The sequence below is a fragment of the Aulonocara sp. 'chitande type north' Nkhata Bay genome, linkage group LG22 (assembly GCF_057382095.1).
Source record: "Aulonocara sp. 'chitande type north' Nkhata Bay isolate Kocher_YH1m ecotype deep benthic linkage group LG22, A_spYH_male_GT1.1, whole genome shotgun sequence".
NCBI lineage: Eukaryota > Metazoa > Chordata > Actinopteri > Cichliformes > Cichlidae > Aulonocara > Aulonocara sp. 'chitande type north' Nkhata Bay.
This window is the reverse complement of record NC_141364.1, coordinates 1,956,873-1,968,988: the sequence shown is the minus strand read 5'-3', so window position 1 is coordinate 1,968,988 and position 12,116 is coordinate 1,956,873. Positions and strand designations below refer to the sequence as shown.

The window sequence follows — 12,116 nt, the reverse complement described above, 5'->3', positions numbered from 1 at the left end:
AGAAAACAACACAAACAAGACAGAGAAAGTTTTTTCTTTATTTTTGAAAAGAGTAATCTGATTCACACAGAATAGGTTGAGGATTTTTCTTTGAAAGAAAACATACATGAGCGTATTACCTCTGTGCATTTTGCACAAACGACTGAAACACATTTCAAAGATGTTTCAGGATTACACTCTTCTTTTTTTACACTGAGAAGGACACACAGCAGGTATTTCACAGATTTATGAAGACGAAAACCATCTTATCATAAGGAATAAACCTTTGTAACTTTCAAAGAAATAGATGATACAGAGAGGTAAAATCCATAAAGTCATTATGTTTAAAATCCTTTATTGCATTAGTCAGCACAGTAAAAAACTCCAGCCCAATCTTTTAGATGAATAACAGCATGAATTAAAGTATAGCTACTGATCACAAGTATAAAAACTCTTCAGCTTCAAAGCTTATTTGTAAATATAACACTAAAGATAATCATCAAACTTTCAAGAATTCTGCCCTAAAGCTCCGACAGTAAAAGCTTCTAAATCTCACGGCCTGCAAATTAAATTTAAAGCTGCAATAAAATGAAAAATCTATTCACAGAGTATTAGCTATATTAAGTGATCCATTTTTTCACTAAATGTTAATGAAGACATCAAACATTTATCATAATAATATTGGTAAAAAAATGACTGTTTTATCCTCATCAGCCCACAACAGTGATTAGAGCAGGACATGTAAAATCCAATTGTCACATGCTGCAGTGCTCTCAGCGATTCATAAAACTGTTTAAGCTAGAAGGATCAAATCAACAAAGGCACCAAACTGGTTCTCATTAAGCTTTATTCCCAGCAGCCATCGTTTCTTTTTAACTAAAATAAAATGTCCTTTTCTTCTATACACTCATTCAATGACCACAGAGGACTCTTCTTTCCACCTGAGAAACTTTATTGAACAACACTGCTGTGAAGACTCGATTTTACCATTTGCCTTCAGTGCCTTTCAAAGATTTACCTTAAAGCTTGTCACTTATTTTATCCTCAGTGATGTAAAAACCCGATTTTAAATGTTTGAGTAACCCACCAGTGATTTTTAAAAGTTAATTTTTAAAAACCCTTCATTTTACTGCTGATGCTTCTGTTTTCTAAAATGTTGGAACTAACCACCCTTAGTCGTAATGCTTGTGCACTGATCGATATATCTGTAGTTTAAGTCAGGCTCCAATCTATGTGCTCTGATGGAAGTTCTTGTGAAGATTTCAGACAGTCTCCTGGCTAGATGACGGCATTAGACGCTCCTCCTCTGCAGTTTGGGGTGAACTTTGAGATGTCTCAGCTGCAGGGACAAACAAACTTATTTTAGAACAATACAGAGACCTACCTGCTCTGGTTTGTGCTTATATTTTCATTGGCAAACCTGCATTTTCTTTGCGTTAAAATATCATTAAAGTTATAAGTGATGTTTTTTGTTAAACCCTCAAAATCCAAATCATAAACCTAAAACAGCAACTGTCAAAAATACTTACAAGAGACGCCAGAGCTACTGTTGGTCTCAGTGGAATCCTTTGACCCTGTGAAGGAAGGACGATGTTTTCAGATTCAGTCCAAAAAATGTTAACCTATACTTTCTTTCTTTTCTTTTATATGCAGATGAACACACTTACCTTTGCGGCCAGTGGGGGGTGCTGTGGACACATGAAAAAGTATTAACAACCTCTAATATGACCTCTATTTTAGTGCATTTCTGTGTTTGCGCAGTAAATTAACAGTTGGTGAGCATTGCACTGACGTCCACCTTAAAGTAAACCCAACCCCTAATTTATGTTTAAGACTGACTTATTAGCCTTGGAAAAATGTAGATGTAGTTTTTGATGTGTGGCCATTGAGAATTTCAGCATTCGAGAATTATTTTGAAAAGGCAAATCACAAACTTTGGTACTGTAGGTTCAGAGTTATTTATGGACTCTGCTGCTTAATTAATGTGACCTTCATATTAATGTTGGGTAGATTCAAACTCCCGACCTTCCGATGATGGGGCAATCACTCTACCTGCTGAGATATTCCTGTCACTAGCAGCTTCATGGTAAATTGCTTCAGGGGAAAACTTACCATTCTGAGTTGTGACTTCATTGTCAGTTTGGCTGATGGTTGAAATGTTGGATGCTACACACACATAGAAACACACATAGAAACACACATAGAAACACACATAGAAACACACATAGAAACACACAAACACAAAATGTCAAAGGTCATGTTCTATAATCCTTTCTACATAAATCTTTGCAGAGTAACAAACTTACGATTGCTTCCATTTCCGTTGCCATTGCCCACACACACACACACACACACACACACACACACACACACACACACACACACACACACACACACACACAAAATATTTAAACTCATCTGCTACACTGCTGTATGTATGAAAATCTCTGCACAAGGAAACACTTACCTGTCATAAGAGGCGTGCCTGCTGGGTTGCTGCTGCCTAAACACACACATACACACAAAATGTCACAGCTCATCTTGTACAATCTTTTCTATATGAATTGTTGCAGAGTGTTACGTTTTCGGTGTTGTCAGTGTGTTGTTTTTGGCGTGACTGTTATGTGTTTCCTGTTTTACTTTGAAAGTCTGTGTTATCTGCCTGCACACACACACACACACACACACACACACACACACACACACACACACACACACACACACACACACAGGTGCAGGCATCAAACTTTATAAGAGAAAAATAAAGATGTTACCTTTGATGATTCTGGCTCCACGTCTGCGTCCTGTAAACAGACGTAACACAGACTGTCAGTGATGATGGATGAACTCAGTGGTTTGTTCTACATGCAGATGTGTCTGAGTGGAGACGGTGGAGGAAACGAGCTGCACACTATCAGCAAACATCAATCATTTCTGTTCTGCACAGAAAAACTACATTTATGTCCCAGAGGGCTCAAAGTTATTGGATCAGAAGCTGCAGACAGGAAAGTCTGACATCATGTCACATGACTGTGACCTTTGACCCCCTCATGGAGTCCTAATAGAATACTAAGTGAAGTGTTTGAAGGCTGACAGACTGGAGCAGCTGATATTCAACATTTCTTACATTCATTTCAATGATTTTCTTCATGTGTTTCAAATGTGATGATCAGTAACAGAGCTCCATGTCATCACTGTCTGAGACCAGGACAGTTTCATTTTTACAGGATACAAAGACAAACATTTTAGCTCCACTCAACAATAATTACACACAACAGCACACTGGACTTACTAAGATACAAGATCAGACCCACAGCTACAGCAACAAGAGCAACCAGAGCCAAGGCTCCTCCCACTGCAGCAGCGATCGGAGGTCCACATCCAGGTTCCGGTGGAAGGTCATTGATGTCTGAAACACAGACACAAGCTTCAGGTTGAGGTCACTGTCAGTTATTTGCTGCTGTTTGTTACTGAGATGTAGATTTGAAGCCACAGTCATGATGGAGTCAGTGATCTGACAGCAGTGATGTGGAGCAGCAACAGGAGGTCAGTGAGAGGGGACGGCACTGAAACTGTTCATATCTGCAACTATTCAGTGATGCTCTGGAGGAGATCGCTGCTCTGCTTCTTCAGGGCTGCAGAGCTGGGCTACATGTTGTGTGATTCTTACTCTGAATCTGAATAAGTACGCGGGACCACTGTGTGCGGTAAGACCATCTCTTTACTTCCTGTATTACCATCTACCGGCATGCATTGCCAGTGCGTAACACGTAATTACACAATCAAACAGTGAACACATACTGCCCATACAACAAATGTACCAGAGACAATTATGAATACACCACATCTCCCCTTTTAAACAAAAACAGAATATTACTTTTCTCAGGACAGAACTTCCAACCAGACTACCTCTTGATTCTTTTTTTCCTCTTTTTCAAAGCCATACAAGAACATCTGGCAAACAATCTGCATTACATTTTTAACCTTTTGTTTTTGTTTTCTTGTTCTTTTCTTTTCTTAACAACTCTTTTTAGCTTTATTTTACTGTGCTCTACAAAACCCTTATAACACAGTTACATAACAACAACCTTTTTTTTCTCTTACAGATCTAACTTTTTAGGTTTAACTATTGGCCTCCCTGACTTGGTTCTGACATCAGTGTTAACAGGTGTAGCAGGGGTCACACTGGGTGTTTGAGGCTTCTGCAACACAGGCACATTAGCAGGTTCATGCACAGGTGAACTTAAAGGAATCAAATGCACACGATTACGCCTCACAGTCCCTTGTGGTAACTCCACTGTGTATGATCGGGGTGTAGAGTGATTTTGGATAACAGTGCCTGTAGTTTTGACATCAGTCACCCAAACTTGCTCTCCTGGGGACAGGCTGCATAAAGGTTTTGCGCGGTGGCGCCTGTTGAAGTTTGCCATGTCCATCATCCTCTTCTCCCTTTCCTTTCGAGCGAGCAGTGCGTTGTCCGGCAGTGTGGGCTCCAGCTGCGATGGAAGCATCGGCAGTGTGGTTCGCAGACGTCTGCCCATTAAAAGCTCTGCAGGGCTGTATCCGGACTGCAGTGGTGTAGCTCTATAGGCAAGAAGAGCTAGATAAGGATCAGCTGCTTTTTTCAGAAGATTTTTTACAGTCTGCACAGCACGTTCTGCTTCTCCATTACTTTGTGGAAACTTGGGACTGCTTGTGATGTGTTTGAAGCCGTATGCTGCTGCAAAGTCTGTAAAGATTTGACCTGAATACTGCGGCCCATTATCAGACATGAGGACCTCTGGGATGCCGTGACGGGCAAAGAAAGATTTCAGGTGAGTAATGACATCGTTTGATTTTGTCCTGTTTAACAAAGCAATCTCAACAAATCTAGAGTGATAGTCAACGGCGAGAAGGTAAGTTTTCCCTCCCAGCTCGAAAAGATCTGTGCCCACTCTCAGCCATGGGCGGGCAGGGTATTCTGTTGGCATGAGTGGCTCACTGTTATTGTGTCTTTCTTGAATACACGTTTTGCACTTGAGCACCATCTCAGAGATTTGTTGACTCAGCCCGGGCCACCACACTGTTTGGCGTGCATGAGCTTTACATTTTACAACACCTCGGTGTCCTTCGTGTAGTTTTTCCAGCACCTCGTTTCTCATCGCTGAAGGAATGACAAGCCGTGTGTCTTTTAACAAAAGGCCGTCTTCAACAGTGAGCGTGGCTCGGTCAGGCCAGTAATTTCGCAGTAAAGGCTCTTGTTTTGCATGTTCTGGCCAGCCTTCGGTGCACATGTCCATGACGCGAGCACACACACTGTCGCTTTTCAGTTGTTCCTTCAGTGTTTGCATATATGATGAACTGACAGGCATGTTTGCTACAATACTGTCGACATATATGTCTGTGCTTTCCATTAGCTCTTTGTCTGACAGGTTCATTGGTTTTTTCAGAGGTGAGCAGGACAAAGTATCTGCTGTCCAGAGCGATTTCCCTGGGGCGTACTGCACAGTGTACGAGTAACGCATGAGTCTCATTCTGAATCGCTGGATCCTGGGTGGCAAGAGATCCAGAGCTTGTCCTCCCAGTAAGGAAACGAGAGGTTTGTGGTCCGTTTCAAGACAAAAATGTTTACCAATCAGGAAATCACGAAAACGCTCACACGCCCATGTAGATGCCAGTGCCTCTTTTTCCACTTGTGCGTATCATTGTTCTGTAGGAGAAAGGGACCTCGATGCATACGCCACTGGTCGCCATCCTTCTTCCCACAGCTGCAAAAGAACACCTCCGAGACCATAGGATGAAGCATCTGCTGATACTTTAATGTCTCTGTTGGGGTCATACATTGCGAGCACTGGGGGTGAGGTCAGGGCATCTCGTAATGTTTTGAAAGCTCTCACTTGGTCAGTTCCCCAATACCATGCGTTCGTTTTGGAAAGAAGATCTCGCAGGGCTTTGTCTTTTTCAGCTAAATGGGGGATGAACTTGCCCACTTGATTCACCATGCCCAGAAAACTGCGCAACTCTGACACATTAGTTGGCTCTGTCATTTCTGTAATTGCCTCCGTTTTCTTTGGGTCGGGACTGATTCCTGTATCCGCTATGATGTGACCCAAGAAAGCAACCTTGCTCTGGGAGAGCTTGCATTTTTCAACATTCAGCGTTATGCCTGCTTTTTCCAGTCTTTGCAGTGTAGCATGGAGACGGGAATCGTGCTCCTGATGGTTACGTCCCCACACCAACACATCGTCAATGTGACACACCACTCCTTCGAGACCCTCGATGACCTCCGCCATCATGCGCTGAAAGTGTTCGGGCGCTGAGTTGATCCCAAACGGTAGGCGGTTAAAGTGGAACCGCCCAAAGGGTGTGATGAAGGTGGTGAGTTTGGCAGACTCATCGGACAGGGGAATCTGCCAGAAGCCCATGTTGGCATCCAGTTTGCTAAACACTTTGGCTCCTGCGAGCATTCCGAGACTTTGTTCAACCGATGGCAGCACATATTTTTCCCTGCACACATACTCATTTAGTCCGGTAAAGTCTACGCAAAGTCTTAGCCCAGGGCTGTTTTTCTTTGGAACAACAACCATGCCGGCACACCAATCCGTTGGTTCCTCAACTCGGGTAATGACACCAAGCTCTTCCATTCGTTGGAGTTCCTCTTTTACCCTTCCCATCAGAGGCAGAGGAAGCCTTCGCGGAGTTGTGAGTGAGTACGGCACAGCATTCGGTTTGAGTTTAATGTGATAGGCCCGCTGCACTTTCCCTAGACCATTGCAAAGTTTAGGGTAAGTAGTCTTCAGAGTGTCCATTGAAACCGCGTCAACTCGCACCAGCAGGCCAAGAGCTGTAATGGCGGGCAGGCCTAGCAGTGGAGTGCTCAGGTTTCTTACAACATAGACCTTCTCTGTTGTCTGTTTCGCTCCGTAGTTGAGCTGTAGCTTTGTAAAACCTGCAACGTCCAGTGGTGTTTTTCCAGGGCCTAACAAAGGTTTTTCTGGCTGCTGGAGAACTGGTCTGTGTTCGTTAGCAAAAATCTTTGATAAGTCCGAGTCAGCTATTACAGTCACATCTGCTCCAGTATCCAGTTTGAAAGTGATTTTTGCATCTTTCACTTGTATGTTGGCTGTCCACGCCTGGCCGTCACTGGAAACTGAGCCTAGGAAGAAACCTTGCTCCTCTTCCTCCTCAATACTTTGCACTGTCTTGCTTTGTCTGCAGACTCGCTGGTAGTGACCTTTTTTTCCACATAAATGACATTTTGCATCATTTGCTGGGCACTCAGGTTTCGGATGTGGAGAGCCTCTGCACTTGTAGCATTTGTTACTTTGTCTCTTGCTATATTGCTGTTGTGTTTTGACAGTTTTACTTTTGAACATGTTGAACTTTGTTTTGTCGTGCTTTTGTATCACTCTGTCAACTGTTTTCGCATTTACATGCATTACATTTGTTTCACTTCTCAAAGCTGACTGTTGCTTTTTGATTTCTTCTGACTGCCTGGCCATATTTATAGCTTTATCCAAGTCCAAGTCTTTTTCCATCTGCATGCGCTCAGACAGCCTCGTGTCGGCCAAGCCCACTACTATTCTGTCTCTTATCAGCTCATCGTGGAGCGGTCCGTAGTTACAGTGCTCTGCTAATGCATGCAAGGCAGTCACGAATGCATCAACAGTCTCATTCGGCTCTTGTTTGCGCATATTAAAACGTGCGCGCTCATAAACAACATTTTTCCTGACAATGAAAAAGTTGTGGAAGCTATCTCTCACTTTAGCATAGTCCCGTTGGTCTACATCACTTAACTTTAGTCCTCTCAGGACGTCATCCGCTTCGTCTCCCATACAATATATGAGAGTGTTCACTTGATTTTCCTCCGAGCTCGCAGACAGATTACTTGCCTGACGGAATCTCTCGAAGCGACGGACCCATCTTGTCCATTCGTGTGGTTTGGAAAAATCAAAGGGCTCCGGTGGTTGGATGCTAAACGTAGCGCTGGGAGTGCTAGCCGCGGTGCTAACTCCTGCCCTCGGATGATCGTCTACGTCGTCATTCGGCATTTTGTTTCCACCTTCCTCTTCTCCTCACACTCGGCAGATGTATGGAGTCTTACGAGTCACACAGCACTTCTGACACCATGTGTGATTCTTACTCTGAATCTGAATAAGTACGCGGGACCACTGTGTGCGGTAAGACCATCTCTTTACTTCCTGTATTACCATCTACCGGCATGCATTGCCAGTGCGTAACACGTAATTACACAATCAAACAGTGAACACATACTGCCCATACAACAAATGTACCAGAGACAATTATGAATACACCACACATGTGACATGCTAGCTTAGTTCTAGATGGACTGACATGGATCTGACCTCAGGACTGTGATCAGGACAGAATGATGCAGATCTGCTGGACACAGAGGAGCTCCAGGCTCTGACTGAAGAAACAGAGTTATGATCAACAACAGAGGCAATAAATAAAGTTTCTTACCCCAAGTCTTTGTAACATCCACACCGGTCGCCTCATGAATGACTTCACAGCTGAACTTTGACAGGTCAGACTTCAAAATCTCCACATGGTCTCGTCTCTGGAAGGTCTCATCGTCATTTGGAAGAACGCCTGAGCTCGTCAGGCCGTCGACTGTAGTCAGAACACGTCCGTCCCTTCTGATCCTCACGATGATGTCTTTGGGGTAGAAGCCTGTGGCGAGGCAGGTCAGGATGAGCTTTGTCTCCACTTTGGCCTTCTTTGCAAACACAAACACCTCAGGTGGAGCTGGAAGCAGGAAATGGAAAACTGTGTCACCACATGTGGTAACTGTAACACTGATTTAATGAATTTATCTGTGACACATTAAAGAATGAACCAGCTGGTACTGGATGTCTTATATGAGCTGTAAGTATTAAAGCTTCGGTCACACAAGAGGAAAAATAGGTTGGTAACCTCCATGAAAACGGGTTGGGAGTTGGTCGCACTGCTTTTCTTCTTTATTCTTTGTTGGTCACTCTGTGAATAATGACGCGTCACCAAAGAAGAAAATATCTAATTGGCTGAGAAAAACTAAAAATGTGACTGGCTGAGTTTACCTCATTTTATTCTGAGAAGCTTCGAGGAGCAGCTTCCATAAAAGACACTTGATTGTTCATTTATTTATGACAGTGGTTTAATTCTGTACTCTGATTCTGGTCTGCAGAGATCTCACAGACGAGCTGCAGATACAGCTTTCACAGAGTGAGACCTGATCTGTTAAAGTCTGATTTCTAGTTTAAACCTGCAGAGAGGCTCTGCTTCATTTTACAAACATGTCCACATGGATCACACAGGCTGCAAACATGCAGATGTTAAAGTGACACATTTATTGAAGGAATATTTTCGTTAAATGTGTGAGCATATTTCTGCCAAACAAAGGACGTTACATACAGCTCATTTATACTTAACTTTAAAAATAGAATCAGTTATTTTTTAATTGTTCTTTTTCATTCATCCATTTTTTTTTTGCTTATCCTCCTCCAACTTCTCTTGGAAAACACCAAGGTGTCCCCAAGCCAGCCGAGATATATAATGTCTCTCCTGTCCTGGGTCTCCTCTGGACACCCACATCTATGCTGATCTCACCTGGACCCACGACACCAACACCCTGGCAAAGAAGGCCCAGCAGTGGCTGCACCTCCACCTCAGGAGGTGTAAAAGTTAAAAAATAGACTAGACAGCAATTTAAAACAAAACATTATTGATACTTTTTAATGTGAAATGTTGTCACACACTGACCTAAAAATTTCATGAATTTATAACTTTCGTGCTAGTTCTTTTTATTTTTCTCTGTTTTTTTCTGCACTTTTTTCACCCATGTTTAGAGAACCAGTGCTCCTTTGTTTACGTTTGGGATCAGCTGTTAGCACTGCTCCCTGCAGCTGCAGCTGCGCTACTGGCAGACAGACCCGACATCCCCAGTGAGCTGAAGAGGAAGAGACGGGGGTGATGTCACCTGAGAAGGAGATGTTACAGACCATCTGTCCCTTCTGTGATCATTGGAAATGTGAGATCGCTCCCTAATAAGATTGAGGAGCTAATGACCCGGTCACAGAGTGTTCTGACAAAACGCCCTACCTATAAAGCTGTCCTACCTGTTGTTACTGCGCATGCGCACAACTCAAAACGGCCATATTTTTGGTGTTAATAGTGGACGCCTATTATTTGATCCTACCCTGATCATGTGTGTGCAAAACAAGGTTAGTATTATATGTATTACTTCTTTATTACAGTTGATACTTGTTTTCCTTAAGCTGTTGTCAATTTGTTAACTTTTCAAGCTAACATGCATTTTGTTTTTTAGCCCTGGCCTCTCTTTTATATTTATTGGAGAATGACAAAATTCTACACTAATCTTCTTTTCAAATGACACAACTCAGATCTCTCTGCCATCCTCAAGTTTTCACATGTCTCTTTTTTAGGTTGTTAAACAGTTTATAGAAAACAGCTGCTCTGTGTGCTGAAGCAGACAATTCTAAAAACTCCACCACTGTATTTGTGCTTTGAGTAAATTTTCCTTTGGTAACACAATCCCTTATTTGTAAATATTTCCAAAAATAATTTTCTCTTATCAAACCGTATTTTGGGTTATTTCAGCCAATGACATAAACACTCCCCCTGAGTAAAGAGCGCTTATCCTGTGTTTGCCTTTAACAAGCCATTCCTTCCAGCACACCGTTTCTGTACAGCAGTGTTGTTCCATAGCGAGGTGTAAGGTTGTCTTAAATCAGATGCTCCACACATTGTGCACCTCTACCCAGACAGCCTTAGAATACCCGAGCACGGGGTTATCATGAACGTCTTGTCCATTAACAGCTGAACCCTGTGAGAGAACATCCAAGGGTGTAAAAGGGCTCACTAGTTCCTGTTCGATCTTCATCCAGCTCAGCTCCGTCCGATCCTGTCCAGTGCTTGGCCAGTCTTGACATTACAAAAGCTAAATTATACAACTTCACATTTGGGAGGGCCATTACTCCAATGTCTTTAGAGGCCCAGATGTTCTTTAAATTCACTCTTGGCTTCTTGTTATTCCACAAAACATCTTTAATTAGCTTCTCAAAATTGACTAAATATGTGTAAAGGAATTCTTACAGGTAACATCATGGAAACATAACTGAACTGCGGGGCCACCATCATGTTAATCACATTAATTTTACCCCGTAATGTAAGATTTAAATTAGCCCATTTATCCAGATTTGTTTGTATCTTTAGGAGGAGAGGTTCCATCTTTGGAAGCATAATATCCTCCAGTTTGGGTTTAATATTATTCCTAAAGACTTCATACCTGAAGGTAAATACTTCAAAGTGAATGGAGTAATGGATCTAGAGTGACATGATGCTGATAGGGGCGTGCCCTCTGATTTCTACCAATTTATCTTATAACCTGACAACCTTGAAAATGACTCGACGCATGTGAGCAGCGCCGGTAGAAATTAAATGTTATCGTTAATACTGCTAAGATGCTGTCAGCATATAGAAATAACTTGTTCCCTGCCGCCTGCGTGAACACCTCTGATAGCCACGTTAGCTAAGATCAGTGGTTCCAGAAATATCGTGAAGAAGAGCGGGGATGAAGAACACCCCTGCCGGGTCCCACGACTGAGATGGAAAAACTCTGGCACCAGTCTATTTGTCAAAACTGCTCAGCAGGACATTTTGTCGATAATCAGGTTCTCTGGCAGCAGGTCAGTCACACGACTGAACAATGTGTGTGTGTTAGTCCCTGTAGGGAAATGACTCCTCTGCATTTAACCCATTCACCCAGTGAAGCAGGGCAGCCACCAATGCAACACCCGGGGAGCAGTGTGTAGGGACGGTACCTTGCTCAACCTCAGGGCCCTTCAGTGGAGTTGAACCACTGACCCTCCGATCATGGGGCAACTACTCTACCTACTGGGCTGTCTCTGAACAACTGGGTATAAAAAGAGGCGAAGTTTCTCAGGAATTAAAGCTGGACAGATGTTCATCTGCACAAAAAGTATCAGAATTATGTTCTTCAGTGTTAAATTATCTACAGGAAGTAATCCAAACGTGATCGTCATCGTTTTATTTTGAAATGAACAGTGTTGCTGTAACTGCTTCTACCTTCATGCTGTACGGTGGTTTAATCACTCACTTTGGTCACTGGAGGACTT

General features: G+C 42.8%; 1 pseudogene across 1 annotated transcript in view; it reads right to left on the bottom strand.

The window, feature by feature from the left end:
- Positions 1-1,226: 1,226 nt before the first annotated feature.
- Positions 1,227-12,116, bottom strand: part of LOC147303153 (uncharacterized) — a 34,644-nt pseudogene continuing 23,754 nt past the window's right edge. Inside the window, exons 17-24 of the transcript XR_015127009.1 lie at positions 8,443-8,727; positions 3,272-3,388; positions 2,754-2,783; positions 2,447-2,482; positions 2,092-2,145; positions 1,647-1,667; positions 1,509-1,553; positions 1,227-1,318 (exon numbers count right to left, since the gene is read on the bottom strand). The product of XR_015127009.1 is annotated as an uncharacterized LOC147303153 (transcript). The remainder of the gene's footprint in view (positions 1,319-1,508; positions 1,554-1,646; positions 1,668-2,091; positions 2,146-2,446; positions 2,483-2,753; positions 2,784-3,271; positions 3,389-8,442; positions 8,728-12,116) is intronic.